A 27,622-nucleotide genomic window follows, 5' to 3' on the forward strand; every position below is an offset into this window, starting at 1 on the left:
CTAGGATGCACTCTGCTTTTCTCCCCTCTTCTTCTGTCGCCCAGAAGATCTGGATCACCTTAGGCCCCAGTTTCCGTCAGCATCACAGGCCATCAGTGTCAGGGGCAACAACTGAAAGCAATTGAGAAGAAAGCAAAATCTTCATCAGGGTTCCTGGGAAAACAGCTGAAGAGATTCCAGGTTCATCCACCACAAAGCTTCTCGCTACTCATCTCTCCATCTCTCCCCTCCCTTTCCACACCTCCCCCAGTCCTCACGCCTTCAGTCTCTTCTTTCTCTCTCAAAACCTCTCCCCCTGCCTTGCCAGACCTGCTTTCACCCAAAGAATCCTTCCTTTAAAGTCTCCCTACTGCTGGCTGCCTCAGCAGGCCATTAATCCCCACGTCAAAAGGCTGGAGAGCCTGGACAGCAGGACCGAATTTTCCAGCTCCCCACCCCGTGACTCCCAGCTTCTACGATCCTGTCTGTCTTGACTGCTGTCACCCCTTAACCTGTCAGGTGCAAGCCCGTTTCCTAATGATGCCAAAAGACCCGAACACCTCAATTCTGAAAACTCACCAAAGGTCAAGCATTTACTCAGCCATTAAAGCTGTCTGTGCTAGAGCAATTTACATTTGTATTTGCAAGGAAAACATGACTAGTCCCGCAGACATCCATGTATGGCTTTTCTCCATTAACTCAAGCAGGCAAAAAGGAAGCACCATCAGCCATATAGAACAAGTCCCGCAGGTCTTTCTCCCTCTACCAAAGAGGAGAAAGAAAAGAAACACTGTAACTCCCCACCCCCAGGCTCAGGCCCAATCTCACTTTAAGAGTTTGGGGAGCCCCAGTCTCAGTGAGGAGGGGGCACACTTCAGGATTGAAAGTTTCCATGTCCAAGATCATCCAAGTCCAGCGTTCCTGTGAGTTTTGACTTGAGCTGAGGTCAGTACAGGCCGAGGGCGGGAAATGTGCTCAAATGCTGACTGCCTGGAAGGTCTTTTCCATTTCGGAGTGTCGGCTGTGGGTCAGACCATCTCAGGGAATAAACTGTAAGTGGAGGTGAGTCTTTCCATATGTCTCGCATGAAAATTGAAAACGACCCTCTAATGTAGTCCAGAATCCCCACGAAACATTATTATGGTTTCAAAAGAGAAAAGGAAAAACGCAAAGCAGGTCGAACGTCACAGGGTTTCTAATCCAAATGAACAAAGCAGGAGAACTCACCCCAGAAATTAAGTCAAGGACCCATCTCAGTGGGAAACAGGTGGGGCTATGGGTCCAAGTGGACCTTTAATAAGCACAATCTGATGAGGGTGGTGGTAGTAACAGGGATTTTGAAACTGTTGAATGGGAGGAGAGAGGCTGCCAAACTCCTGAGAGATCCTTTAAAATAATTCTCAGTATTTACTATGGGATTTGACACATACAGTGCAAAACAGTTGGGGAAGATAATGAAGCCAAGACTGGCTCTACACACTACACAGTGGAGTAGCTGACAGTGTCCCTCATCCCCTGTCCCTCAATACAGTCCCTCCCACAGATAAATGAAATTCCACTGTTAGAGATTCTTTCCTTTGGATTAAACGTTGTTAGGCAATCATGGGTAGAGAACAGATTTCTTCCAGATCTCCAGAAGACTAACAGTTACATTTTATTTCCATCCTATTGTGGTGCTTCTGCAAGAGAGTATGGAGGTATATTTAGTTTCAGAATGCCTCAGGTAAATTTTAATTTCTAATTACAAAAGTGATACATGCTGTATTGAGTGAAATGATGTTATGTCTTGGATTTGCTTTAAAATAAGACAGAAGGGGGGAGTAGGTGGGGATACTGGTGAAACGACTGGCTATGAGCCAACCATGGTTGAAGCTGAGTGATGGGTACGTGGGAATTCGTTACCCCATACTTTATATATGTTTGAAATTTTCCATAACAGAAAGCACATTTTTTAGAAAGGAAAACAAACACAATTTAAAAAATTAATGTTTTGTTGCACATGATCCAAAAATTATTTTTAAATATTTTCTAAAATTTGACCTGGGAAGTTAATCTCTAATACTATTCCCCATTCCCACCCCAGCAGAGATTACTGCTGTTAACAGCTAGTGTCTGTTCTACCAGATATTTTTTTCAGACCTAGAATTCTAAAGTCAAAAGGAACCTTGGAAGCTATCTAAGGAGGCCAGGTGTCTTCACGTGGGAGCGAGCCGAGGGCCAGAGAGGACAGATGTGTGTGAGGCGGGCTCCGGTCCCCCACCCCATGGTTGGTCTCCTCTGAACCTTGGCAGAGGCGGTTTTCCGAAGCCTACACATGGTTGCTTCCCTAGCTCATAGTCTTTGTAGGCTGAGCAGCAAGAGATATGACAGTCCAGTCAAACGCAAGGGCTTTGCGTCCCAGACAAGAAGTCAGTCCCACAGAGCTCCGTGATGAAGGCAGGAAACCAGCTCCCACTTCCTCCATCTGGGGGCTGAAAATGCTGCTTATGCTCTTTGCAGAAATCAAACTGTGAACTCCCGTTCCCTACCACAACCCCTGGGATGTATATGAACAGCCCCAGTTGGCAGCCATAGCGACCATTAGCTTAAAACCTGTTGAAACAGAGAAGTTGAATTGGGCTGCTGCTGCTAAGTCGCTTCAGTCGTGTCCGACTCTGTGCGACCCCATAGACGGCAGCCCACCAGGCTCCCCCGTCCCTGGGATTCTCCAGGCAAGAATACTGGAGTGGGCTGCCATTTCCTTCTCCAATGCATGAAAGTGAAAAGTGAAAGTGAAGCCGCTCAGTCGTGTCCGACCCCTAGCGACCCCATAGACTGCAGCCTACTAGGCTCCTCCGTCCATGGGATTTTCCAGGCAAGAGTACTGGAGTGGGGTGCCATTGCCTTCTCCGTTGAATTGGGAAGGAAAGGCAAATCCTGTTCCTGCCTCCACGTACCCTGTTCTTGGGTGAAGAGTAGCAAAAGAGTTGAAGAAAACCTGAAGGTAAACCTCAGGGCATCATCCCGCCTGGATAGAAAGATGAACCGGCTGGTGGGCTCTCAAGTCTTGTCCCTGGACCGCTGCTTCTGCCCACATAACCAGCCTTCTTGGCAGATTCCAGGGCTCTATCTGCCAAAAGCCCTGAAGAAATAAAGTCAGAAAACGCTTGTCAAACTCTGTGATTCAGAGGTCACCACCACATCATACCAAAACCAGCTAAAGCCACCCCAGATCCATATCCATGTCTCCCTTCTTCAGACACAAAGGAGCCTGCAACTTTCTTCATTCATTTACTGTCCTTAACAAGCCACCCATGTAGGGAGTGCACATGTGACCTTCAGGCTTTGCAGGATGGACCAAAGCACAAAGGGCATTGCTGTAGAGGTTGCATTTCAACATTTCAGCCAGAGTTGCCACACACAGTAGCACTCATGGGGTTGTTATAATCTCTGTATTAGTTTCTTGTTGCTGCTGTAACGAATCACTCCAAACGTAGTAGCTTAAAACAACCCACATTTATTATCTCAAGTCACGATTTCAGGTGGGCTCAATTGGTTCTTCTGCTCCAAGTCTCCTGAGGTCAAAGTCAAGGTGTCGGCCGACCTGGGTTCTCAACCAGAGACCTGGGATGAATCCACTCCCAGGCTCACTCAGTTGTTGGCAGGGTCCAGTTCCTTGCAGCTATTGGGCGGAGGTCCCCACCTCCCTACTGGTCAGCTGCGGGCTGCTCTCTGCTCCTTAGGGCCATCAGCACTTCCTGGCACATTCCTCCAGTGCACTGAATCGGGCTCGAGTGTTCCTCATGGGAGACACCAGGGGGTGGGCCGCCACAAGCCGATGAAGGCCCATTCCCTGCCTTCAGGCAGCTCAAATGGAGAGGGAAGCAGGTAAAGGCCACAGCTGGAGGAGACACCCACAAACACAGATGAAAAGAACATGCAATTCTCTTTAAAAAAACCAATTTAATTTAAAGCACAAGCCCCCATTCCCTTTCTTCCTGGCTGTTCTGCAGTGTTTTTGTGGGGAGACGAAGGAGGAGGCTTATGAGACATAGACTCTGGGAAAGGGCACTTACCTGGCCCAAAGGCATCACCTGCCTGTGCCAAGTCCCCTGGGAGAGTTCCATGCCCATGTCAGGCCCTGAGGCTTCCTTCATCCTTCGTTCCTTCCCAAGGGCCTCTTTTGAGTTTGTATTGGTTTGAGTTCCTCCAGAATCAGGTCGATCGTTTATTTGGGGGTGATACCCAAAGTAGTAGGGGATACAGCAGTGAGACAGGGAAGGGAAAGAAGCCGTCACAGAGCGTGTTATCACAGTACCCGGTGGGCAAGTGGCATTCAGTCTTGCCGGGAACTTTGAGAAAGTGGAGAGTGAGTACATGTGAGGGGTGAGAGAGCTGGGGTATTGATCCATCAGCTCCATCAGTGCTGACGTCAGGGCTGCTGTGGGGTCATTTTCCCAGCACGCTGGCCTGCCACGTGCATGGGCAGAGCAACTAGGGGAATCCCTCTGGCAAGGAGACACAGGGGCTGGCAGCTGGTAGGCCAGCAGGCAAGGAGAAGGTATAGCCCAAGAGCTACAGGGGCTGGAGGACACCAACTGCTTCTGCTACAAGGCCTGAGTCTGTGTGTCCCACATCTCTCCTGTGCCAGGCCAGGAGACTGGAAGCTCACTCTATAAGGCTAAGGCCTTTTCTGCCCAGACCTGTCCTATAGCTGGTTTGCCACTAGACTCTCTCCTCAAGCTCAGAGGCCCTCTGCTCTCAGATCCAACAAAGCTGTCTGATTTCCCACCTACTATGGGGCAAGGGCACCACCCCTTCTCAAGGCTCCATCAGTGTCTACACCCCCCATCTTCTTCACCTCTCCCTCTGCCCTCCCCACAGCTGGCCTGAGGACCTGCCGTCTCACCTCAGGGATGGGAAGAGGTCCTCTTCCACCAACACACGGTGACCTGAAGCTGTCGATTTTTTGCCAGGGACCTCCCCATTCCCCACAGGGCACAGGGCACCGGGCACCCTGGCCGCTCATCACCCTGGTCAACAGCCCTTCTTCTCTTGCAAGGGTAAGCCTGGGAAGAGGGTACTACAATGAAAACCCTTTAAAAGACTATCTTATCTTACAGACACGCACTCCAGCAGCCAGAATCCAAAGGAAATAAAACATGTGCCATCCTGAAGTCCTTTCCCAGGAGAGAGGGATCCCACTGGAGGCAAGCAAGGAAAGCAGCGTGAAAGAGGCGGGAACATGTGCTGTGAGCCTGGAGAGACGAGTGGGAGTCCAGCCAGTGGAGGGGAGGTGTGAATCAAGGAAACTGCCTGGGAGGCCCAGACGGGGCAGGAGAGGAGGAGATGGTCTATGCACCCCAGAGTGTCAAGCCAAGGTGGGCCTTTCCTGATTGACAGCAGGGCAGCAGCCATGGAATATTTGGGAGGAAAGAAGTGACCTGATAAGATGTGGCAAAGTCAGTAGGAAAACACAGCATAGTGGATGTGAAATGGCCTTTGATTCAAGATTTGACTCTGGCTTCAAGGATCTGTGTGTGGAAAGAGAGAAGATGCAGAGGAGGCAGGAGAGAGGAGAGGGGAAGAAGGCAGAGAGAGATGGAGAGAGGAGGAGAAAGCAAGCCAGGGAGAGGTGTCCTGAGACAGAAAAGAGAAGAGAAAGAAATGTGAGCCATCAACCAAGCCAGGGAGGGTTTTGAAGTCAGACCATTCAGGGGTCCTCTAGTTCATCAAGGTTGGCCCTTTCGGTGGGAATGGGGAGGTGAGGCCTGTCCAGCCCACCAAGGCCCTGTCTGTAGGTGTGAAACCCTCCCTGAGCCCTCTCTGGCCAGGACGCCAGGTGAGCCCTAGGGAGCCCGGGCCACTTGGGTGAGTGGTTCTTATGGAAAGAAGGCAAGAGATTGCAAAGAGCAGGACCATATCTGCTGTTTGAAATGCATTCATCGGCCCAGGTGGGACTGACAGCCCTGGGGAATGCCCTGGAGCAGCGAAATTGTCAGAGGGGAAGGTGCTAGAAGGTGCTAATTGCTGGGCACCTGGAATCTGAATCCACCCCAACATCAGCTTCTGGGCTTCAACCAACACAATCACCTTCGGAGAAAATTAGAAGGTCTGAGTTTGCTGGTTGTTCACACTCAAAACGGAAGCGGAAAAACTTCCATACATCTGGTTCTCCTGGCACAAAACCCCCACCCTGCGCGTCGGGATGCCGTTTAGTAATGTTATGGCTCCATCTACAGCCTGCAGAAGGATGCTCGCCGCCCGGCTTGGACAAACAGCCGGCCAGCACTGCAATTAATGCTAATTAAAGCCCTTGCCCCTGCCCGCGCGTTTATTCAACGCAGACCTGGAACTTCGCTGGAAGTTATTTGTTTTAGGCTGCGTCTACAACAGCAGCTGTTCAGATTATTCTAGAACCTTTTCAGCCAAAATTAGTTGGGAGTTTCTATTTTAAACCCCTGATTGTTATGAATTGAGTTAAATGTCTTTTTTTTTTCACTCTCCCCCCACCAGGTTTTAACAATGGAACAAAAATGAAAGCCCTCAAAATAGCAACATGGCCTTTTCTTCATTCATTCAGCAAACACTCAGAACCTTCTTTGTGTCAGGTTCCATGGTAAAGCACAGGGGGAGGTGAGGTCTGAAAACATCCTGTAATTGACCCATAAGAGAGAACTTTTGCTACTTCCTCTTGTTGGCTGCAATGTTTCCACATGGGTCAAGAAAGAGGAAAGGAGAAAGTCCCAGGTCGCCAGTGGTTGTAGAGCTTGGAACAGCCTCCATACACAATGAACATAAAATCCTGTGACTCATGACAAAATGGAAGCTTAAAGTTCCTTAAGGGTCAGTAAGATTTTTGTCCTGTTCAATACTTTTTCCCCTCAGAAGTGTAACTTGTTTTTTTCTAATTAAAATATATATATATATATATAATAGATATTAGCTTTGTGCAGAAAACTTGGAAAACAAGAAAAAAAAGGAATACAAAATCGAAAGCATTCATAATTCTGCCAACAGAAGATGACCATCGTCAACTGTTTTACGTGGCCCTGCACTACTTTTGTCTTTATAAAACCTGTGCTCTAGTTTCACTAACCCATAGCTCCATGCCCCTGCCTGCTCTTCTATGTAATATTTATTTGTTTCTTTTGACTGGACTGGGTCTTTGCTGTGTGTGGGCTCTCTAGTCGCTGTGAGCAGGGTCTGCTCTCTAGTTGCGGTGCTTGGGCTTCTCACTGCAGTGGCTTCAGTTGTTGCAGAGCATGGTTCAGTACTTGTGGCATATGGGCTTAGTTGCCATGGGGCGTGTGGGATCTTCCCAGACCAGGGATAGAAACCCTGTCCCGTGCATTGGCAGGTAGATCCTTAACCGCTGGATGACCAGGGAAGTCCTCTTCGACATGATTTTGAATGGCTTCAGGGTATTCTTTCATAGGAACGAGCCATAAGGTACTTGATACAAGATTCCCAGGTTTTCAAAGCTGTAAGCTTTATACCCATATTCTTTATGATGAACCCCTAGCCGTAGAACTTCTGGATCAAAAAGGGTGTGTACCTTCAGGGCCTATGAGACCCATCCAGCATCCATCTCCCAGAATTTCACATCACCTCTGAACCAAAATCCTACTTTAGGGGCCCTGAGTGTTCACCATTGCAGAAAGAACTTGCTGTGACGCCGAGGGGTGCTCCTCGGAGTTGAGGGGTGCTTGGCCGAGCATCACAACCAGAGGGAGCAGAGTGGCTCAGAACTGTTTTTGATAAATTCCTTACCTCGTGAGTGATTTAGACTCGGATGTCTCTGGAAGACACGCCACAAGCATGTTTCAGACCTGGTGCGTATGTAGTCAATAGAACATCACCAAAGGCTCAGATTAGGAAGAAAGAATAATTTATTCATCTTCATCACCCAGACGCCACCGTTTGCCATGATCCTTATCATCCCGACTTTGTTTTTCCTTCTTCCATATCCTGTCCAGTTTGTTCCCATGCACGCTTTGCCTTCTCCTGCACATCTCGTTAGGTTGAGTCGGGCTCCTCTGGATTCCGCAGAATAGACTAAGAGGCAACTGCATTCATCGGGTCTTTAGAAAAATCCTGGCACCCCTCGGGATCACATGAGGTGTGATCTGCAGGGTCAGTGGCTTCGGGAGGACTTGCAGACCATCTTCTTTACAAGTGAAACATATTCTTTATTATCCCTCGGGTCGTTGGGTTCGTAGAGGGCGGAGCCAAATCAAGCAATGGTGAAAAGGAGATCTGTCAAGATAGGAGTGAACAGCGGCAGTCATTTAGGGGTTAATTTTCGAATGAGAAGGGGCAGACATAACCTGCTTCAGGTGAAAAGGAGAAATTAAATTGTGTTTCTTTGATCTTAGAGGCTGCCTAATCGACACTCTCATCAGTCACCAATAAGAGGGAAGACGTAGCAGAAGACTCCAGGGTGTCAGAAACAAGCATAACCTGAGTAGAGGTGAGGCAGAGACCAGGGCTGCCCAAGGTCCTGGCAGGAGACGGGGTGGAGGGAGCCCTCCCTTTCTGACTGCTAGCCCAGTGGTCAGCAGTTCTATGTGGCTGACCAAAAGAGGCTGCTTGCACTATGCAAGTAAAAGGTGAATCCCTGGGTTGTTGGGGAGCAAGACGACACTCAAAATAGGAGGTGGAAAGGGGAAGCCAGGAGCAGAGAAACCGGATTTCCCTCTCATGTGTTGATTCATGCCTCTGCTGGTGAACAGAAGGAAGAGATAAATGGTTGACTTCAAACCCACAGTTCCTGCCCTGGAGGTAACAGCGCAGAGCAGGGCAGCATGGGCGCGCCCCATGGTCCTCTCTGTTTTTACTGAATATTCTCATCACCTTGTCATCCTTACAGTTTCTTTTAATGTTTATGTGTTGATCAGGGAGTGGGGGTGAGACACAGGTTGTGGTTCACACTGAAATGGTGTTCTCCTCCCTGCCCTGCAGTGTGGGGCAGCATCTTCCAGGTGTCCCTGTGGATTGCTGTGGAGGACCAGCTAGAGGGGTCCTGGGCGCGGGTGGGGGGCGGCACACCAGAGCTTGTATGGCACGCTCCCCCTCCCCTCTCACACTTGGGACTGAGCCCTGACGGATGGAGCTTCTCAAAGGCTTTCAGTTCCTGTCTGTCTCTCTTGTGTCCTAGTGGAGAAGGCTGGAGGGGGGAGGATGTCCTTATTACAAGTGAAAAACCCAAGGCAGATTCTATTGATGCTTCACACTTACATAGCTCGCAGTAGGACCCTTGAGCGTGCCAAACAGAACAGCAAAGATCGTAACTGCACTGATAGAACTAACTCACGTCACACACCTTCTACCTGTCCATCTCTAAGGCAAATGACCTTTAACTTTGTGCCACAGTGAAATAAAATATTCTGCGGCTGGTGTTTCAGTTGGTGCAAGGTTCTGAAGATAGCCAAACACTCCCTGTTCCTTTTCGGGCTGTGAATTCCCCAGCTGGAAATGCATCATTTGGCCTTACCTCCCCTACTCCATCACCACCTCCTTCTTAGGGATGTCGTGACAAAGAGATATTTGCAGTGTTTTCCAAACTTGTCTGATGCCAAGAATCACCTGGGAAACTTGTCAAAATACAAACTCCCAGGCCAAACCCTGGACCTAGTGAATTGGCATTGCTAGGGTGGCCCTGGGCAACTGTAGTTTTAGAAAACTCCCAGCTGATCCATGTGATTGGGTAATCAGGCAAGTTTGCAAAATATTCAGGGAGTCCCCATGAAACCCTTTTAATGTTTTAGAAGATACCAGACTTTATTATCATTATTATTACAGATTAGGATCCCCAGAGTTCTCAAAAACATGAGATGTCCAGTTAAATTTGAATTTCATGAATGAATATTTTTAGCAGAAGTATATCCCAAGCAATAATTGGGATATACTTATGCTAAAAATTGATTTTTTTTTTTTTTTTTTTTTTTTTAAGCTAGCAACCTGGTCAGGTGCTATGCACCTCATTTATTGCATAATATGGAAAGACTCAAAAGTCCAATTTTTAGAAAGAGAAAGCATGTCAGTGATAGAAAGCTGTCCCTCCGCATCTCTCTCTGTGCATGTCAGTCCATCAGTCTTTTTCCCTGGTCCCAGCTCACCAACCTGCCAGTAAGAGGAAGCCCCAGAAGCTGGCTCGTCATCATTCTGACCCAAAAGAGACTATTACTGATGAAGACAAAGACATTGCTGGTTTCTAAAGATAAAATACAGAGGTTTTAAAATACAACTCCACATTCTTGTTTGTAAGCTAATGAGATAAGGAGGCAGGTGTAAGTATTAATGCCATTCACTTGCCAATGGATTGGTTGATTTCAAAACAATTTAAGTATTTCTAAGGCAAGTGCATTTTTTCCCCTCTCTGGCAAAATTTCCCAGGTGACCCCACCCCACGGTTTGGATGCTGCCCACGCCAGATGGGAGAAGGCAGTGGCACCCCACTCCAGTACTCTGGCCTGGAAAATCCCATGGACGGAGGAGCCTGGTAGGCTACAGTCCATGGGGTCGCTAAGAGTCGGACATGACTGAGCAACTTCACTTTCACTTTTCCCTTTCACTTTTCCCTTTCATGCACTGGAGAAGGAAATGGCAATCAACTCCAGTATTCTTGCCTGGAGAATCCCACGGACAGCGGAGCCTGGTGGGCTGCTGTCTATGGGGTTGCACAGAGTCGGACACGACTGAAGCAACTTAGCAGCAGCAGCAGCATGCCAGATGATGCCTGACATGGGGGCAAGGTTCTTCTCAACACAGATAGATAGGTAGTCACCCCGCAGTTGGACATTTTTCCAACAGCGCCCATTTGGAAATTCCATTGTCAATTATAAAGCAGACCTCCCCTGAGGTTGAGAGGAGGAGGGAAAGGCAGAGATGAGTCTGAAAATCCAAAGGACTGTATGGTCTAAGAATGAAATGTTTTCTAAATCAAATTAAGCTACACGGTGAAAATTGAGGAGAAAGTCCTTAAGGTGACTTTTAAATGAAAGTGAAATGTCTGCTAGTAAGCTACAGAGGTGTATTGGTACCGAGTGGCAGCCTTGTATCTCATTAATTTCAAACATAGATTTTTATGTGAGGCTATTTGATTATAATTTGATTATCTGACCCTGTAATTAAAGTTTATTGCCAATTTGGAAGCTTACATGTAAAATGAACTGGTTTTCTTCAAAGCAATATACAATCCTTCGGACTCATTGACTTCTGGTTTTGCATTTAAATGGAAAAGTCAGTTATAACGTGACAAACAGGTTGGGGTTTTGATCATTAATCCTGCTAAAGCAATATTCATAAATTCAATTCTGAATCAGTTGGAATACTTTTCTTTTATTAGTTTCTGTGTTATTAAATGAGATTGTTTCTGACTAATATATTTCTGGACTCAAACTGTAGCTCCAAGCTGTTATTCAAATCAAATAACATGCCCCTTACTTGTGCCTCGCACTAATAAATGCCAACTTGTGATACATTTGCAAGAGACTGTCAGCAATATTAAAGGAGGCAATAACGCCACGGAGGTCTCCAAGAGAGCTGATTTTTCTAAGGGCTGATATCCGTCATTTTTCTTTAAAAAAACAAAAACAAAAACCCAGATACTCAGACCTTTTAGTCTCAAAGCCAAAAGCCTGATTTGAGTCATAGAAATATTGTTTAATTCTCTAACTCCTAAATAGCCAAGACATTGGAATTAGAAATTTCATACCTTTGAGGTCCTGCATAAGAAGTAGGAAGCTGATTTCAGACAGAGCAGAATCAAAGTTACATTTTGGGGAAGAAGTGCCACTTAACTTGAAACAGATGGGTCTTTTTTTTTCAATAATACTTAGGTGAGGAGAGGCTATATTGCCTCTTTTTTTAATTGAGATATTGCTATTTTTATTTTTTTGGCAGAGCTACAAAACATGTGAAATCTTCGTTCCCCCACCAGAGATTGAACCCATGCCCCCTGCAGTGGGAGTGCAGAGTCCCAACCACTGGACCTCCAGGGAAGTCCCTACATTGCTTTAGAAATTAGAAAAACTATTCACAAATCTTCACTGTGTTCTTGGAGTAAAAAGAGGTCTTGGAGGCTGCTTACCCAAAGAGAAGTCAGCTCATCAGTTACACAGCGAGTTGCTGGCAAATCCCAAATGCTAAGACTCCCTGTAATTTTTCTCAACATTTTCCCCACCATCCGGCCATCAAAAGGCTCATAAATATTTGTGAAAACTTCATAGGGGCTGGAATCAGAGGGCCAGCCACCAGCTGGCTGTTTGACCTCCAACCCATCACCCGAACACCATGAGTCTCAGCCTTCAGATATAGCTCCTTTCACCCTGTTTCTGAAAGGAGATGAGACTGGATAGAGAAACTACAAAGGTCAGGTGACTTACAATAGCTCACCTCTTAAAGTTCAAATGCTTTGAGACGTGCATACAATGGACAGTGCATATTTAAAGCATTCTATAATAGCTTTCCTAAATAATCATAAGAACATTCTTCGCATTGTTTGGGGTGATTTTCCCTCATTCATCTTTTTGAACCTCCAGACTGAACAGACTGTTGGTTCTTCTCTTTCTGTCCTGAGATCCCACTCATTTGCTTTGTGGATATAGTTTGCACGTTTTCCGGCCACTGTTCCCCGGGTGGATTCAGGGTGGGTGTTGCTAGGTTTCCACCTTATCACACAGTCATCACGGTGTTGGGGGCGGGGGGGGGGGGCAGATTGTCTTTCCCGCCCTGGAGGGAAACTCCAGGCAGTTCAGAGAATTCCAGTGTCTGAGTTTTGAGAAACCTGAGACTTCACCCTCTATTTCCTGCACCGTGAGGACTTCCCAGGTGGCGGTAGTGGTAAAGAACCCGCCTGCCACTGCAGGAGACAGAAGAGACACGGGTTCAGTCCCTGGGTTGGGAAAATCCTCTAGAGAAGGAAATGGCAACCCACTCCAGTATTCTTATCTGGAGAATCCTATGGATAGAGGAGCCTGGCGGGCTACAGTCCACAGGGTCGCACAGAGTCGCACAGAGTCGGACATGACTGAAGCGACTTAGCTGGAACTCTTCCCACACCCTGCCAAGTGCTTGATTCCACATCCTCGCTCCAGCTGGGCACTCAGATCCCAGGCTGGGATTGCTAAGTCTTCCAGGTAGAAATTACCTGCCCAGCACAGGGAAGGTGTGGGAGCGCCCGCTGCCCAAGCAGGTGCGGCTGCTTAACATCACGAGGCAGGTGCTCTTTCTGAGCATTTACCTGGGCCTGCAGCCCTCTCCCTGGGATCTGCATCACCCCTTCCCATCCCGACAGGCTCTCGAGCCAGCGTCGTTAGCCTCTGGTCAGTAATGAGGAAGCCGGGGCTGGGAGAGCTGGTCATCACTGTCATCACCATCTTCCTCCCCCTCTTCTGCCCTGCAGGTTTGTCCTGACGCTTGAGGAGAAGAGAGCTTCCCAGGAGGAGGCAGAGGGAATGCTACAGGCGGTAGGTGTGACGCGGGAAGGGGCACAGACTGTGAATCTGGAATGTCAGTGAGCTTGACCCTTTCAGCACTCATTCCCCAGGGGGGTCTATCCCGGCTTTGCCCCCGAAGGCCTAGACTCCTGCCTGCCTCCTCTGTGTGCCTCTCAGGAGGCAGACAAGCCCCCAAGCATGGCGGGGCAGCTCCAGAGAGAACAGAGATGACTGAGGTCCCAAGACCCAGGCCCAGCTGGTCACAGATACCAGGAACTGGGATTCTTCTCAAACAGCAGCTCAAGTATTTCTCCGCCGTGTGGTCCTGACTTTGCCGCTTAGCAAATACATATTTCCTACTATGCGATTCTTAATGTGTCTACATTACTATGTGATTATAGTTGCTGTGGGTTTCCCAGGCGGCGCTAGTGGTAAAGAATCTGCCTTCCAATGCAGGAGACGCGGGTCTGATCCCTGGGTTGGGAAGATCCCCTGGAGGAGAAAATAGTAACCCATTTCGGTATTCTTGCCTGGGAAATCCCATGGACAGAGAAACCTGACGGGCTACAGTTCATGGGCTTGCAAAAGAGTTGGACATGACTGAGCACAGCACAGCTAGCTGTTTTGTCTACATACAATTTACATTCCGTAAAAATGCACGGCTTTATGGAGGTTGTGCAGCCATCACCACTATCTAATGCCAGAACATTTTCATCACCCCCAAACACACTCTGCCTTTTGAATGGAAGTCAGAGTCAAGGCAGACACATCAGTGTGGGTCTGGGTAATGATGCTGGTAATGGTGGTGGTGATACCCATAGCCATTACTGAGCACTTACTTTATACCGGCTTCTGTGCTGAGTGTTTTGCCTATTATTTCATTCAGTCTGCACCACATCCCAAACAGGTGGCCCCTATGGTTATCCTGCATTTGTGGGTGAGGGAACCAAGATGCAGAGAGATGAAGCTGGCAGCCCACCATCACAGGGTCTGAACCCAGGGTGGTGCATGCCCTACCCTTCCACTGCTGCTTTTTTTTTTTAAATTTAGCTGCACTGGGTCTAATTTAACATGCACTGGTGTGCAGCATGCAAACTCTTTAGTTGTGGCTGTGGAATCTAGTTCCCTGACCAGGGATCAAACCCAGACCCCATGCATTGGGAGCACAGAGTCTTAGCCACTGGATCACCAGGAAAACTCCCCCTCCATTGCTTCTTTTTTAAAAATTTAATTGATTTATTTTTTGGTTGTGCTGGGTCTTCATTGTCACGTGCAGGCTTTTTCTCGTTATGATGAGCAGGGGCTACTCTTCATTGCGGTGCTCGGGGCCTCTCACTGCGGTGGTTTCTATTGTGGAGCATGGGCTCTAGGCGCACAGGCTTCAGTAGTTACAGTGCTTGGGCTCAGTAGTTGGGGTACACAGGCTTAGTTGCTCTGTGGCATATGGAATCTTTTGGGACCAGGGGTCTTCCCAGACATGTGTCCCTTGGATTGGCAAGCGGATTCTTATCCACTGTACCAAGAGGAAAGTCCAGATGTTATCATTTTAACCATTATGCGATTCAGTGGCATTATGTACATTCACAGTTTTGTGCAACCGTCACACTATCCATCTCAAGAACTCTTTCATCATCCCAAACAGAAATTCTGTACCCATTCAAAAATAACTCCCCACTTCCCTCAGCCTCTGGTAACCTAGTCTACATTTGGTCTCTAAAATTGCTGCTTCTACATATCTCAGATAGGTGGAATCATGCAATATTTGCCCTTTTATGTCTGGCTTATTTTACTTAGCATAATGTCCTCAAGGTTTATCCATGTGGTAGCATGTGTCAGAATCTCATTCCTTTTTAAGGCTGAATCATATTCCATTGTGTGTTTATGCTGCTTTGTTTAATCATTCATTGCCGGTGATTAACTGGGTTGTTTCTACCTCTTGGCTATTGTGAATAATGCTTCTATGAACCTGTGTAAGCTTGTTTAACTGCTTTCAATTCTTTTGGCTATATACCGAAGAGTGGAATTGCAAGGCTACGGAAGAATCTAAGTTTAACTTTTTAAAAATTTTTATTTATTTTTGGCTACACTGGGTCTTTGTTGCTGCATTTGAACTTTCCTAGTTGCAGAGGGTGCGAGCTACTCTTGGTTGCAGTGCGCTGAGGGCTGTGGGATCTTCCTGGGCCGGGGATTGAACACATGTCCCTCGCATTGGCAGGCCTATTCTTCACCACTGTGCCACCAGGGAAGACCCTAAGGTTAACTTTTTGAGGCACCTCCATACTGTTTTCCATAATGACTGCACCATTTTCCATTCCTGCCAACATTGCACAATAGTTCCAGTTTCTCTACATCCTCACCAACACTTTCGCATCTTTTGACAATAGCCATCCTCATGGGTGTGAAGTGGCATCTCATCGTGGATTTGATTTGTGTTTCCCCAACAACTAATGAATGTTGAGCACACAGCTTCTTGGACAGCTGACTTATTTTCAAAGGTCGCAAAATGGAGAAGAGGGGGCTTTGACGGGGCCAGGGCATTATCTGGGACAAAGTGGGCCAGTCTAGTCATGAGCAAGGACATGCATCTGGGTTGAGTCTGCATCTATATTCACCAGTTTCCTGAGCCAGTATTCCCTGCCTCTCAGAATCACATGGGGAGATTTAAAAACTGTAAAGGCTGGTCGCACCCCCAGAGCTTCTGATGTGAGCAGTCCAAGTGGGGCTGGCATTGGTTCCTGACACTCCCCTGGTGATTCTCATGGGCAGTTGGGCCTGAGGATCACAACTCTAAACTAACCTCATCACCATCACCCTCCCAGCTGGTTTACAAAGCTGTGCTCCTCCAAGCCTTTTTGGTAACAGCCTTATTGTGATGGCACTCACATACCGCATTATTTTCATTTCATTTCATAGAACATTTGAACAGCCTTCCATCCTATTTTATCCTCCCTGCCCCTGGCAACCACTCATCTGCTTTCTGTCTCTATGAATCTGTCTCTTCTGGACATTTCATGTAAACCAAATCATACAATATGTGACCTTTTGTATCTGACTTCTTTCATTTAACACAAAGTTTTCAAAGTTCGGCCATATTGTAGAATGTTTCTGTGCTTTGTTCTTTTTCGTGACTGCATAATATTCTAGCCACATTTTGTTTGCCTATTCATCAGTTGATGGTCATTGGGGTTATTTCTGTTTCTTGGCTGTGGTGAAAGGTACTGCTCTGAGCAGAGGTATACAAAGTATCTTCGGCCCTTCAAGCCTTTTAAGGTACCTCCTACCTGTGTTAACACGCTGTAGGGGATGCTCTCATTTTTTCAAGAAAAAAAAAAATTGAAAACCCTAAACTCCATGCCTTTTCATTTTTAAAAAATTTCACTCCAAAATGTTCACTGCTTTTATTTATTTTTTATTTTTTAATTCAATTTTTAGGGAATTATATAGGCAAGATGGGGATTTTTTTAGCTTTTATTTTTATTTTTTTGGCCATTCTTGGTCTCAGTTACATGCAGAACCTTTGATCTTCCTTGCAGCATGTGCATTCTTAGTTGCAGCACGTGGGATCTAGTTCCCTGAGCAGGGGTCAAACCCAGGCCCCCTGCATTGAGAGCATGGACTTTTAACCTCAGGACCACCAGGGAAGTCCCTTCACTGCTTATAAGTGTTAGTTCTGGGTAGCTGTTGTTTTGCAGCCTTAAACCCACTTGGAGATTTAACGTAGCTCTGAAAGTCAAAACAGTACCTGAACTTAGGCCAAATCCTCCTTCTTTAGAACTGCAGACAGAGCTCTTGATGGAACTAAATGCCACCCTCACTGATGATGGTAGCTGCCCTCATCTCATTCTCTCCTCTTCACACCCCTTGAGGGCTTGACCTGTGCCAGGTACCCTAAGTCCTTTGAAGGAGGTAAAGGGATGTCTGGTAAGGATGCAGAGATGGATAAACCAGAACCCACCTGTTCTCTGGGAGACCAGTCAAGGGAAACAACTTTGAAATAATTATAATGCATAACAATTTCAACACTTCCCCAAATATGGAGGACATATGTGTGTTTGCATGGCTCAGTCCCTAAGTTGTGTCTGACTCTTTGCAACCACATGGACTGTAGCCCTCCAGGTTCCTCTGTCAAAGGAGTTCTCCAGGCAAGAATACTGAAGTGGGTTGCCATTTCCTCCTCCAGGGGATCTTCCTAACCCAGGGATCAAACCTACGTCTCCTACATTGGCAGGCAGATTTTTTACTACCGAGCCACCTGGGAAGCCCTATAGAGGACATATCAGTGTGTAATGGGAAATGGTATTGGATGGTACATAGACATGGCATTAAATAACCCCAAATCACCAAAGGATACAGTTATTCACTTTCCAGTTATCTTTTAAGCCTTTAGTTAAAGCAGGGAGAATGCCTCAGTTTGCTGCTAATAGGTCTTTATTGCTGCCCTTCAGTCACTTACAAAATTGAAAAGACATAGAACCCCCATCTTAAAAAAAAGACTTAGACCCAAGTTTCCAGCTGTAATTGGCACCATCACTCTGCCTTCATTGTATTCATTTTAGAGTTGGCTTCAAATTGACTAGTCTTGCTGATTTTCTTCCACTTGCTATTGTGACATACAGTTTACTTTTAAAATAAACGTACTCAAATCTAAGTTTTTAAAAAGTGAGTTCATTTGACAGAAAAGTTAAACAGGTGGAGCAGGTGGACAGCAGATGTAGCAGGATTCGTGCAGGTGGTACCCAAATAGCTCTGGGAAGTCTCATGGATGTGCTAAAGGGATGCAGGAGCCCCCAGCCCTGTCTGGGAAGGCAGGAAAGAGCATCACACAAGAAGCAGCATGTGGTCAAGTCACAGAATGATGACTAATAATTCACAGAAGGAAGGAGCCTTAGAGATTGGATTCCAACCACAACTAATGCAGATGAAGGAAACCGACGCTCTGAGGCATTGAGGGTCTGGGGTCCCACAGGTGTCAGCAGGGAACCAGCACTGGGTTCTGCACTCACAGCCAAGGATTATATTAGCCATAGGCCATCTCACACATATCAAGACTATGTCATGTCATGGGACGTTCTCTTTTCCCAGATGACCCAACAAAATAGTACATTTTGCTTCCAGTAATGTGACTAAGGCTTCCTTAGTGGCGTTACTGGTAAAGAATCCACCTGCCAATGTAGGAGATGCAAGAGACATGGGTTCGATTCCTGGGTCAGGAAGATCCCCGGAGAAGGAAATGGCAACCCGGTACAGTACTCTTTCATGGGAAACCCCACGGACAGGAGCCTGGTGGGCTACAGCCCATGGGACTGCAAAGAGTCAGACACAAGTGAGCGACTGAACAGCAACAAGAATGTGACTAACAAGAACTGTGAATTACATGACTCTGTCTCTACCACACTGCAAACCTCCACAGATGAGACTCATTTGTGAAGAATGATACAGCATTCACTTTCTCTCTAGAAGTGAAACAATGTAGCTGCAACTTTTATAATGGGCTATTGTCCCTCTCATTTTATATTTCCAATTTTCCTTTCTGATACATGGTAAGATTATTCTTCCTTGCCTCTTCTGAGTTTGGGGATAATTTGTTACACAGCATAGATAACAGATGGGGCTTCCCAGGTGGCTCAGTGGTAAAGAATCTGTCTGCCAATGCAGGAGATACAGGAGACTCAGGTTCGATCCCTGGATCAGGAAGATCGACTGGAAGAGAAAGTGGCAACCCACTTCAGTATTCTTGCCTGGGAAATCTCAGGGACAGAGAAGCCTGGCGGGCTATAGTCCATGGGGTCACAAAGAATTGGACATGACTGAGCACACACTTACACACATAGATAACGGATACACTTGGCATAATGCATTGGAATTGCATCTGCCTCGTGGCATGTATTAGCTGTTTGTGCCCTCTTATTGCTGAGTAGCATGGCTTTAAACAGCTGTGCCACAGTTTATCCATTTAGTAGATGAGGAATATGAGAGTTTCCCCCTATTTGGGGACAATTATGAATAAAGACTGGTAGTTCAGCTGGTAAAGAATCCGCCCGCAATGCAGGAGACCCCAGTTCGATTCCTGGATCAGGAAGTTCCCCTGGAAAAGGAATAGGCTACCCACTCCAGTATTCTTGGGCTTCCCTGGTGACTCAGACAGTAAAGATTCTGTCTAAAGTGTGGGAGGGCTGGCTTCAATCCCTGGATCGGGAAGATCCCCTGGAGGAGGGAATGGCAACCCACTCCAGTATTCTTGCTTGGAGAATGTCCATGGACAGTGGAGCCCCATCTAGTCCATGGAGTCGCAAAAAGTCGGACACAACTGAGCAACTAAGCACAGCGCAGCACACACACGAATAAAGACAAAGAAGTGACCTTTGATTTCAGATGCCCTTAACATAAAATGGATTTCTCGCTGCGGTTCTCAGGACCTGGGTGAACTGGCTTCCACTGACCACTTCCATCTCTTCTCAAGGTGCTCCCCACCTGCTCAGCTGATCTGTCAATAGGCCAGGTACTCCCCAGCACAAAGCCTTGCACTTTCTGTCCTCTTAGCTTTTACTTGGCCCTCCCATAGCTGACTCACAGATCCAATACCTCCTTCTCTGGGGCCCTTCCTGACACCTCCCCTTAAAGTCACCTCTAATCGATCCCCTCGCTCTGCACATTTCTTTCATATCACCTCTTACAGTCTGTAATTTTTTGTTTGCTTTTTTCTTTCCTTTACTGGAATGTAAATTCTAGGAGGAGAAAGGCTTTGTCTTGCTAAAGTCTTAGCACATATGCTGGTACTTTCTAATGGGATGATTGTAGGAATGAATAGGTGAGTTTGGGAGAGTCTCATAGGCTCAGCTTATATAAGGTGTGAGTGCCAGGTTACAAAGTTTGCTCTGTATGTCAGCCATGGGAAAATAGTGTTTACAACGGGGCCTTGGGAAAATTCTCTTGGTTCAAAATAAAGTTTTGGTAACAGTGGGCCATATAGAAAGCAAGAATTAGTATATATATATGTCTTGAAAGAAGGTGAAAGTTGCTTAGTCATGTCCGACTCTTTGTGACCCCATGGACTATACAGACCATGGAATTCTCCAGGCCAGAATACTGGAGTGGGTAGCCGTTCCCTTCTCCAGGGGATCTTCCCAACCCAGGTCTTCTGCATTGCAGGCAGATTCTTTACCAACTGAGCTATCAGAGAAGCCTATATACATCTTGACAGATATCAGATACACTACAGGGGTGGTTTCTAATTCTATTAGCAGAAGAATACAGGGAAATGGCAGTTAACATTTAAGATATATCTGACTGATTTTATCCCTTGGAATTTCTTAGAATTCAAAGACCTATTATTCCAAAAAATATATAGCCTTGTTTATTTTTCCCTCAGACCAGTATACAAAATTAAACAGGGAATGATAATATCATTGTGTGTATTCTTGAACAGAAGGGCATAAGATATATTAATGGGTGTGTATCTCACTTTTACTAGCACTAATGGGATGTGTGTAAAGACCTAGTGAATGAACATGCAATACTCTGGTGTATCACACATTTATTTTATTTTTAAGTTTTTTTTAAATTAAAATTTCATTTATTTGTTTTTAGCTGGGTCTTCGTTGCTGTGCGGGCTTTTTCTCTAGTTGCAGTGAGGAGGCTCCTCTCTAGTGGTAGTGCAAGGGCTTCTTACTGTATGGCCTCTCTTGTTGCAGAGCACAGGCTCTAGGCCTGTGGGCTCAGTAGTTGCAGCTCCCGGGCTCCAGAGCAGGAATTAGTGTACGTATACTAATTAGTATACATAGTATACTAATATTGCCACAGCTCAATACTTGTGGCTCACGGGCTTAGATGCTCCGTGACATATGGGATTTTCCCAGACCAGGGATTAAACCCATGTCTCCTTCATCGGCAGGCAGATTCTTTACCACTGAGCCACCAGGGAAGTCCTGGTTTGTCTTTTTTATAATCTCACGTGGACTTGCTCATCGAAGTCACGCGTGACTCATTAGGCATCTGAAACCAGGCTATATGACGGAGACTTCTCAGCGGTGGATCAGTTTAGCTCCGAGTATCTCCTGGCATGTGTGTAGCTCATCGCTACCCATGGGCTGGTGGCTGGCTAAGCTAGAGGAGGACCCAGTGGATGGGAGTCAAAGCAAAACAGCCCCTTCAACAATTAGCCTGTGACAGCAGAAGTGTCCTATTCCTAATCACCTCTTTTCTTCAGCCTTTTCCAAATGTGTTTTCTCCCTTGTAGGCTGGGGGCCTCAGTCTTCCTTAAGGAGAGAGGAGAGGTCAGAGCTGTTTACAGAAGAAAGCAAGAGAAAGAATCCTGCTCAGGGTCTGACATTCAAAAGTGGTTTGGCGTGGCCAGCCAGACTTGTCTTGGGAAGATTTTCAGAGTTGTTTCATCTCTTCAGTTAGCTTCTTTAGAGCCGAGCTTGGAGGCGGCCGTGCTTGGAGGTCTCTGGCTGTGAAGAGGAGACCTATTGAGCCCTGGGGTGGGCAGCCTGTCCCTTTGGGGCAGGAGAACAAAGGGTGGAACAGTGACTGCCAAAAACGTTCTGGGACCCACAGCATGAACTTATTCTACATATTTTTAATTGAAGTAGAGTTGATTTACAATGTTATGTTAGTTTCTGGTGTACAGCAAAATGATTCAGCTTACATGTTAAAATATGTATGCATATATTAATGCATATACATATATTAATACATTATAATTTATATAACATAAATCATATATATTATATAAATAATGCATATATTAATATATATGTATATGGGCTTCCCAGGTGGCACTAATGATAAAGAACCACCCTTCCAATGCAGGAGACATACGAGATGTGAGTTCGAACCCTGGGTAGGGAAGACCCCTGGAGAAGGGGCATGGTCAACCCACTCCAGTATTCTTGCCTGGAGAATTCCATGGACAGAGGAGCCTGGTGTTCTACAGTCCATAGGGTCACAAAGAGTCGGACACAACTGAAGTATCTCAGCACACATATACGTATATATATTCTTTCTCAAGTTCTTTTCCGGTATAGGTTATTACAAAATATTGATTTTAGTTCCCTGTGCTATACATTGTTATGTTAGTCACTCAGTTGTGTCCGACTCTTTGTGAGCCTGTGGACTATAGCCTGCCAGGCTCCTCTATCCATGGGGTTTTCCAGGCAAGAATACTAGAGTGGATTTCCATTTCTGGTCCTTGTTTTCTACCTATTATATTTTAGATGTAGAAGTAGGTATATGTTAATGCCAAACTTCTTATTTATCCTTTCCCCTGACTTTCCCCTTTGATAACCATAAGTTTGTTCTTTATATCTGTGAGTCTAGTTCTGTTTCATCATTTTTTTTAGATTTCATATATAAGCGATATCATATAATATTTGTCTGTCTGACTTCACTTAGTATGACAGCCTGTAGGTCCATCCATGTTGCTGCAAATGGCATTATTTCACTCTTTTCAATGGCTGAGTAGTAGTCCATTGTTTATATGTACCATATCTTCTTTATCAATCATCTGTTGACAGACACTTAGGTTGCTTTCACGTCCTAACTATTGTAAATAGTGCTGCTGTGAATATTGGGGTACATGTGTCTTTTCCAATTAGAGTTTTCTCCAGTTATTTGCCCAGGAGTGGGATTCTGGATCACATGGCAACTCAATTTTTAGTTTTTTAAGGAGCCTCCATACTGTTTTCCATAGTGGCTGTGCCAATTTACATTCCCGGTAACAGTGTAGGAGGTTTATTTTTCTCTACACCCTCTCCCCCATTTATTATTTGTAGACTTTGATGATCATTCTGACTGGTGTGAGGTGACACCTCATTGTCATTTTGATTTGTATTTTTCTAATAATCAGCAATGTGGAGCATCTTTTCATTTTACATTTTAACCAGAACTCCCATGTGTGCAGGCACATGTACACGTAATCAAAACAAATTTTAAGGAACAGTTCTTAGCTTTGTTATATGTGGTATTTGCTTGCATTAAAAATTCTGGTTTTGCTTTTGTCTTTTTGATGGATGCTGGTCATGATCCACCTACTTCATTTTAAGAACACTGAGATAGAGGCACTGGCTTTGGCAGGTGTGGGAGGAGGAAGACGGGAGAGACGGAGTGGGGAGGAGAGCAGTCAGATGCGGGACCTTTCTTCTCTGCTCCGTGCTTTGGTCTGGAGAGGGACAGGAATGGTAGAAGCCAAAGGGAGAAGTATGTCTGCCCTGGCTCCCCTTGCGGCTGCATTTCAGCAGCCAAGTCATGTCTGACTCTTTTAGACTCCATGGACTGTAGCCCGCCAGGCTCCTCTGTCCATGGGGATTCTCCAGGCAAGAATACTGGAGTGGGTTGCCATTTCCTTCTCTAGGTGATCTTCCCGACCCAGGGATTGAACCCGCATCTACTACATTTCAGGCAGATTCTTTACCACTGAATCACCTGGGAAGTCCCCAGCTCTCCTTAGGACCCTGGAAATTCATCCCTTGCCCCTGCAACAGCCTGGAGGGGGCCCCAACAATGGGGAGGTGGTATGTGATCAGGCAGCAGGCCTCAACTACCCGGAGCTGCCCCCTGTTCCATTCCCTCTTGGTATGGCTGCACCAGGAGCTTCCCTTCTCCAGGAGACACAAGGAGGTGTCAGAACAGATGATAGATGAGGGCCCTACTTAGGCCAGAAGGTCGTGGGGGGGAGGCAGGTTCGACCTGTCCAAGATGAGACTGTCAGGGACGCTGACCAGATCTCTAGTTACAACTCTCTAAAATGCCAGGCAGGTGAGGGAGAGCCAGTGGTCAAGGGACGCCTCCAGAGAGATGCAGGCACTGAAGCCACCTGTCTTAGCCCATGCCACTCACTCAAGTGCCACCTGGGAGAGGACCTGGCTGGGTGGGGAGAAGACTAAAAAGTCAGAGGCCCAAATTCTTTTCTCAAAACAGGCAGAAAATTACTGGAAGACATGGTTGGAATCATTCCATTAAGTGGTGCTAAATCTAGTCTTCCCCACGCCTTTGCTTTGCACCAAATGGGGCTTTACAAAGATTTTCTGTGTGAAAGAAACTATGTTCTACTACTCAGCCATAAAAAGGAATGAAATTTTGCCATTTACAGCAACATGGCTGGACTTGGAGGGCATGATGCTTAGTGAAATAAGTCAGACAGAGAAAGACAAATACTAGATGAGCTCACTAATATGTAGAATCTAAAAAGTATAACAAACTAACGAATATAACAAAAAAGAAGCTGACTCACAGATAGAACAAACTAGTGGTTATTTGGGGAGAAGGTAGGAGGAGGGGCAATACAGAAGTAGGGGATTAAGAGGTACAAACTATTACGTATAAAATAAGCTACAAAGAGGGACCTCCTTGGTGATCCAGTGGTTGAGACCTCACCTTCCAATTCAGGGGTGCAGTTTCAATCCCTGATCAGTGCGCTAATCCTACACGCCTCGCTGCCGAAAAACCAAAACGTAAAACAGAAGCAATATTGTAAACAGATTCAATAAAGAATAAAAACGGTCCACATCCCCTCAAAAATCTTAAAAAGGTAAAAGTCACAAGGATATATTATACCTGGGGCTTCCCAGGTGGTTGCAGTAGTAAAGAATCTGCCTGCTAAGGCAAGACACATAAAAGACTCAGGTTCAATCCTTGGGTCGGGAAGATCCCCTGGAGAAGGAAATGGCAACCCACTCCGGTATTCTTGCCTGGAAAACTCCATGGACAGAGGGGTCTGGTGGGCTACAGTCCATGGGGTCGCAAGGAGTCAGACATGACTGAGTGACAGAGTGTGAATGCATGCATATATTGTACAACATAGAATATAGCTAATTCATAATAACTATTAATGGAGTACAGCCTTGAAAAATGATGACTCACTAGGACTTCCCTGGTGGTCCAGTGGTTAAGATTCTGAGCTCCCAGTGAACAGCACAGCCAAAAAAAAATTGTGACTCACTATATTGTACACTTGTAACTTATATAATACTTTAATAAATATAAATTTTTTAGAAAAAAAATCTATGTTCTATGCCCATATTAGCGAGTAAACACAACAACCTAGATACTTTTGGGAAGTGAAATTTCCCACATATGTCGTCCTGAGTTAGCCATCGGACTGCTGCTAAAATGTTTGCAAACTGGCAAGTGGAGAGGAAGCCCTGATTTAAAGCGTTTGCCAATTTCCACGGTGGAAAGACTCTATGTGGCTAGTTTCAAGCTGTCAGCAAGGTCACTAGATGGTGATCCTCAGCCATCAGGTTCTCTGTCCTCCTTTCTGAGCCAACCAGACCTGAGCATCTGCCCATGGGGGTCTGACAAACTTTCCATCAACAGACACTCCCTTCTCTGGACGCTGACTTAATTCACTCTACAGAAATGGCACCCTACCCTCATGTCAACAGCCTCTCAATTTAGCATGTCTGTTTTTGTCTCTTCCAAGAAAACTTTAGAGTTGGTCTATGTACCCACTCTCCCACCCACCCAGCCAGCCAGGATGCTCTTCTGGAGCCAGCCCAGCTGACAGAATCAGAGCAAACCACCCCTTGGAAGGCACTCCAGAGGTCATCGCAGCCAGCCCCCTACCTCCAGGCAGGTCTCCCATAAATCATCCTCGACAGAGACTGCCTCGTTGGAGGCCCTTTGCTCGGAGCGCCCTGAGCAGCCGAGTAAAGTTTTGTGCTGACTCCATAGAGCCCCATTGGTGGCAGCGCCCGCTGCCAGCTCATAAGGGAATCATTAGTGAAACGCAGCCCTGTGTGAGGGCCGGAAGGCCTGTGGCAATTAATCACTTCTCCTCCCTAGCAGCCCCAGCTGTCTCAGATGCAGCCATCCTCCAGGTAGCCCTTTAATTGTCCCCGGAGAAGGCAGGTGGGTGAGGGGCCACCTGAGCTCATGTTAGCCCAGCAATCTTCCCAAATAAAAAAAATACATATATATTTTTTAGCGTATTCAAATATCTCTCACTTACTTTCCCAAGTCTGTTATTGATATAAAGGTTGAAGCTCAGGCAGCTTAACTGTTATGTGGAATGACCTTTAGTTTTAATATTAATATATTACCGTAAAATCTATGCGAATAATGAATGCAATTTTGGTATTCATAGAAAATGCCATACGCTGAACCCTTTGCAACTTTCTTCCCACCACCCCCCCGCCCCCCCATCCTCCAGTAGGCTGCAAACTGGGCGAATTAATATGCGTCATCTTCTTCTCCCCTTTATTTACTTAGAGGGGGTGGCCGGGCAACTTTATCAAGAGTAACATTATCAAGAGCTTTTCTGCAAGCTTCTTTATCATATTCACATCCGAGTCTGCTCAACACTTGTCAGTGTCAATCAAATCGCAATAATACGCAGATGATTTGCTCATTTGGTTTAATAAAATCTTTCTGCTTATTTGCGGTGCCTCCATTACACCACATAATTGCTGTGCCGCGGAGGTGAAAGGCAGCCAGTTGCCTGGGGGATAAGAGGAGACGATTGCTATATGAAGGATTGGTTTCTTTGCCTCTGTCTCTCCCCAGTCACTCATATTCCTAAAATTAATATTGTATTTGAATCCAGCCCTGCTATTCTTATGCAGCCTAACATTGTTATTACTTATTATTTGGATGTGAAGTCATTTATTTTTAGTTTTATGTCCAAGCTGTCAAGCTAAATTTCATTGTGAACTGCCACATACAATTTTTAACTGCCATTTAAAACGAGATTCAAACTCTAAATTATGGAGTGAGCTTGTTCAAAGGGCCGGCCTGACAGCAAGTGCATTAAGAAGCCCCAATTTCCTTGCAAATCAAAGGGGCTCCTGGTGATTATTTTGGTGGCAAGGAAAGCACACAGCCTTAGTACTTCCTGATCACCTTGGTGGTGGCTGAACACCCAGGTGGGTGTGCAGAGCACAGAGAGAGATGCAGTGGGGCCCTGGGTGGCTGAACTGAGGCAGGTTGGCTGGGAGGATACCCCCTGCTGAAACCATGGAGTAACTGGATGTTGAGCTAGGGGCTGCTGTGTAACACCCCACCGCAGCAGGAAGCCAGACTCTGCTAAGTTATTGCGTTGTTTAGTCCGTAAGTCATGTCCAACTCTTTGGGACCCCCTGGACTGTAGCCTGCCAGGCTCCTCGTCCATGGGATTTTCCAGGCAAGAATGCTAAAGTGGGATGCCATTTCCTTCTCTAGGGATCTTCCCGACCTAGGGATGGAGCCCACATCTCCTGTTTGGCAGGCAGATTCTTTACCACTGA

General features: G+C 46.2%; 1 long non-coding RNA gene across 2 annotated transcripts in view; it reads right to left on the reverse strand.

Annotated features, from left to right (window-relative positions):
* Nucleotides 1-547: 547 nt before the first annotated feature.
* LOC145515032 (uncharacterized) overlaps nucleotides 548-27,622 on the reverse strand; it is a 43,975-nt gene continuing 16,900 nt past the window's right edge. The window contains exons 2-4 of one of the 2 annotated variants that reach the window (XR_014060637.1): nucleotides 7,058-8,217; nucleotides 2,916-3,100; nucleotides 548-1,658 (exon numbers count right to left, since the gene is read on the reverse strand). This is a non-coding gene — a long non-coding RNA (uncharacterized LOC145515032). Of the gene's footprint in view, nucleotides 1,659-2,915; nucleotides 3,101-3,455; nucleotides 3,860-7,057; nucleotides 8,218-27,622 lie in introns of those variants that run through there. The other variant, XR_014060636.1, reaches the window with a different exon arrangement.

Source organism: Giraffa tippelskirchi, chromosome 7, assembly GCF_054371585.1.
Source record: "Giraffa tippelskirchi isolate mGirTip1 chromosome 7, T2T-mGirTip1v1.2.pri, whole genome shotgun sequence".
Classification (NCBI taxonomy): Eukaryota; Metazoa; Chordata; class Mammalia; order Artiodactyla; family Giraffidae; genus Giraffa; species Giraffa tippelskirchi.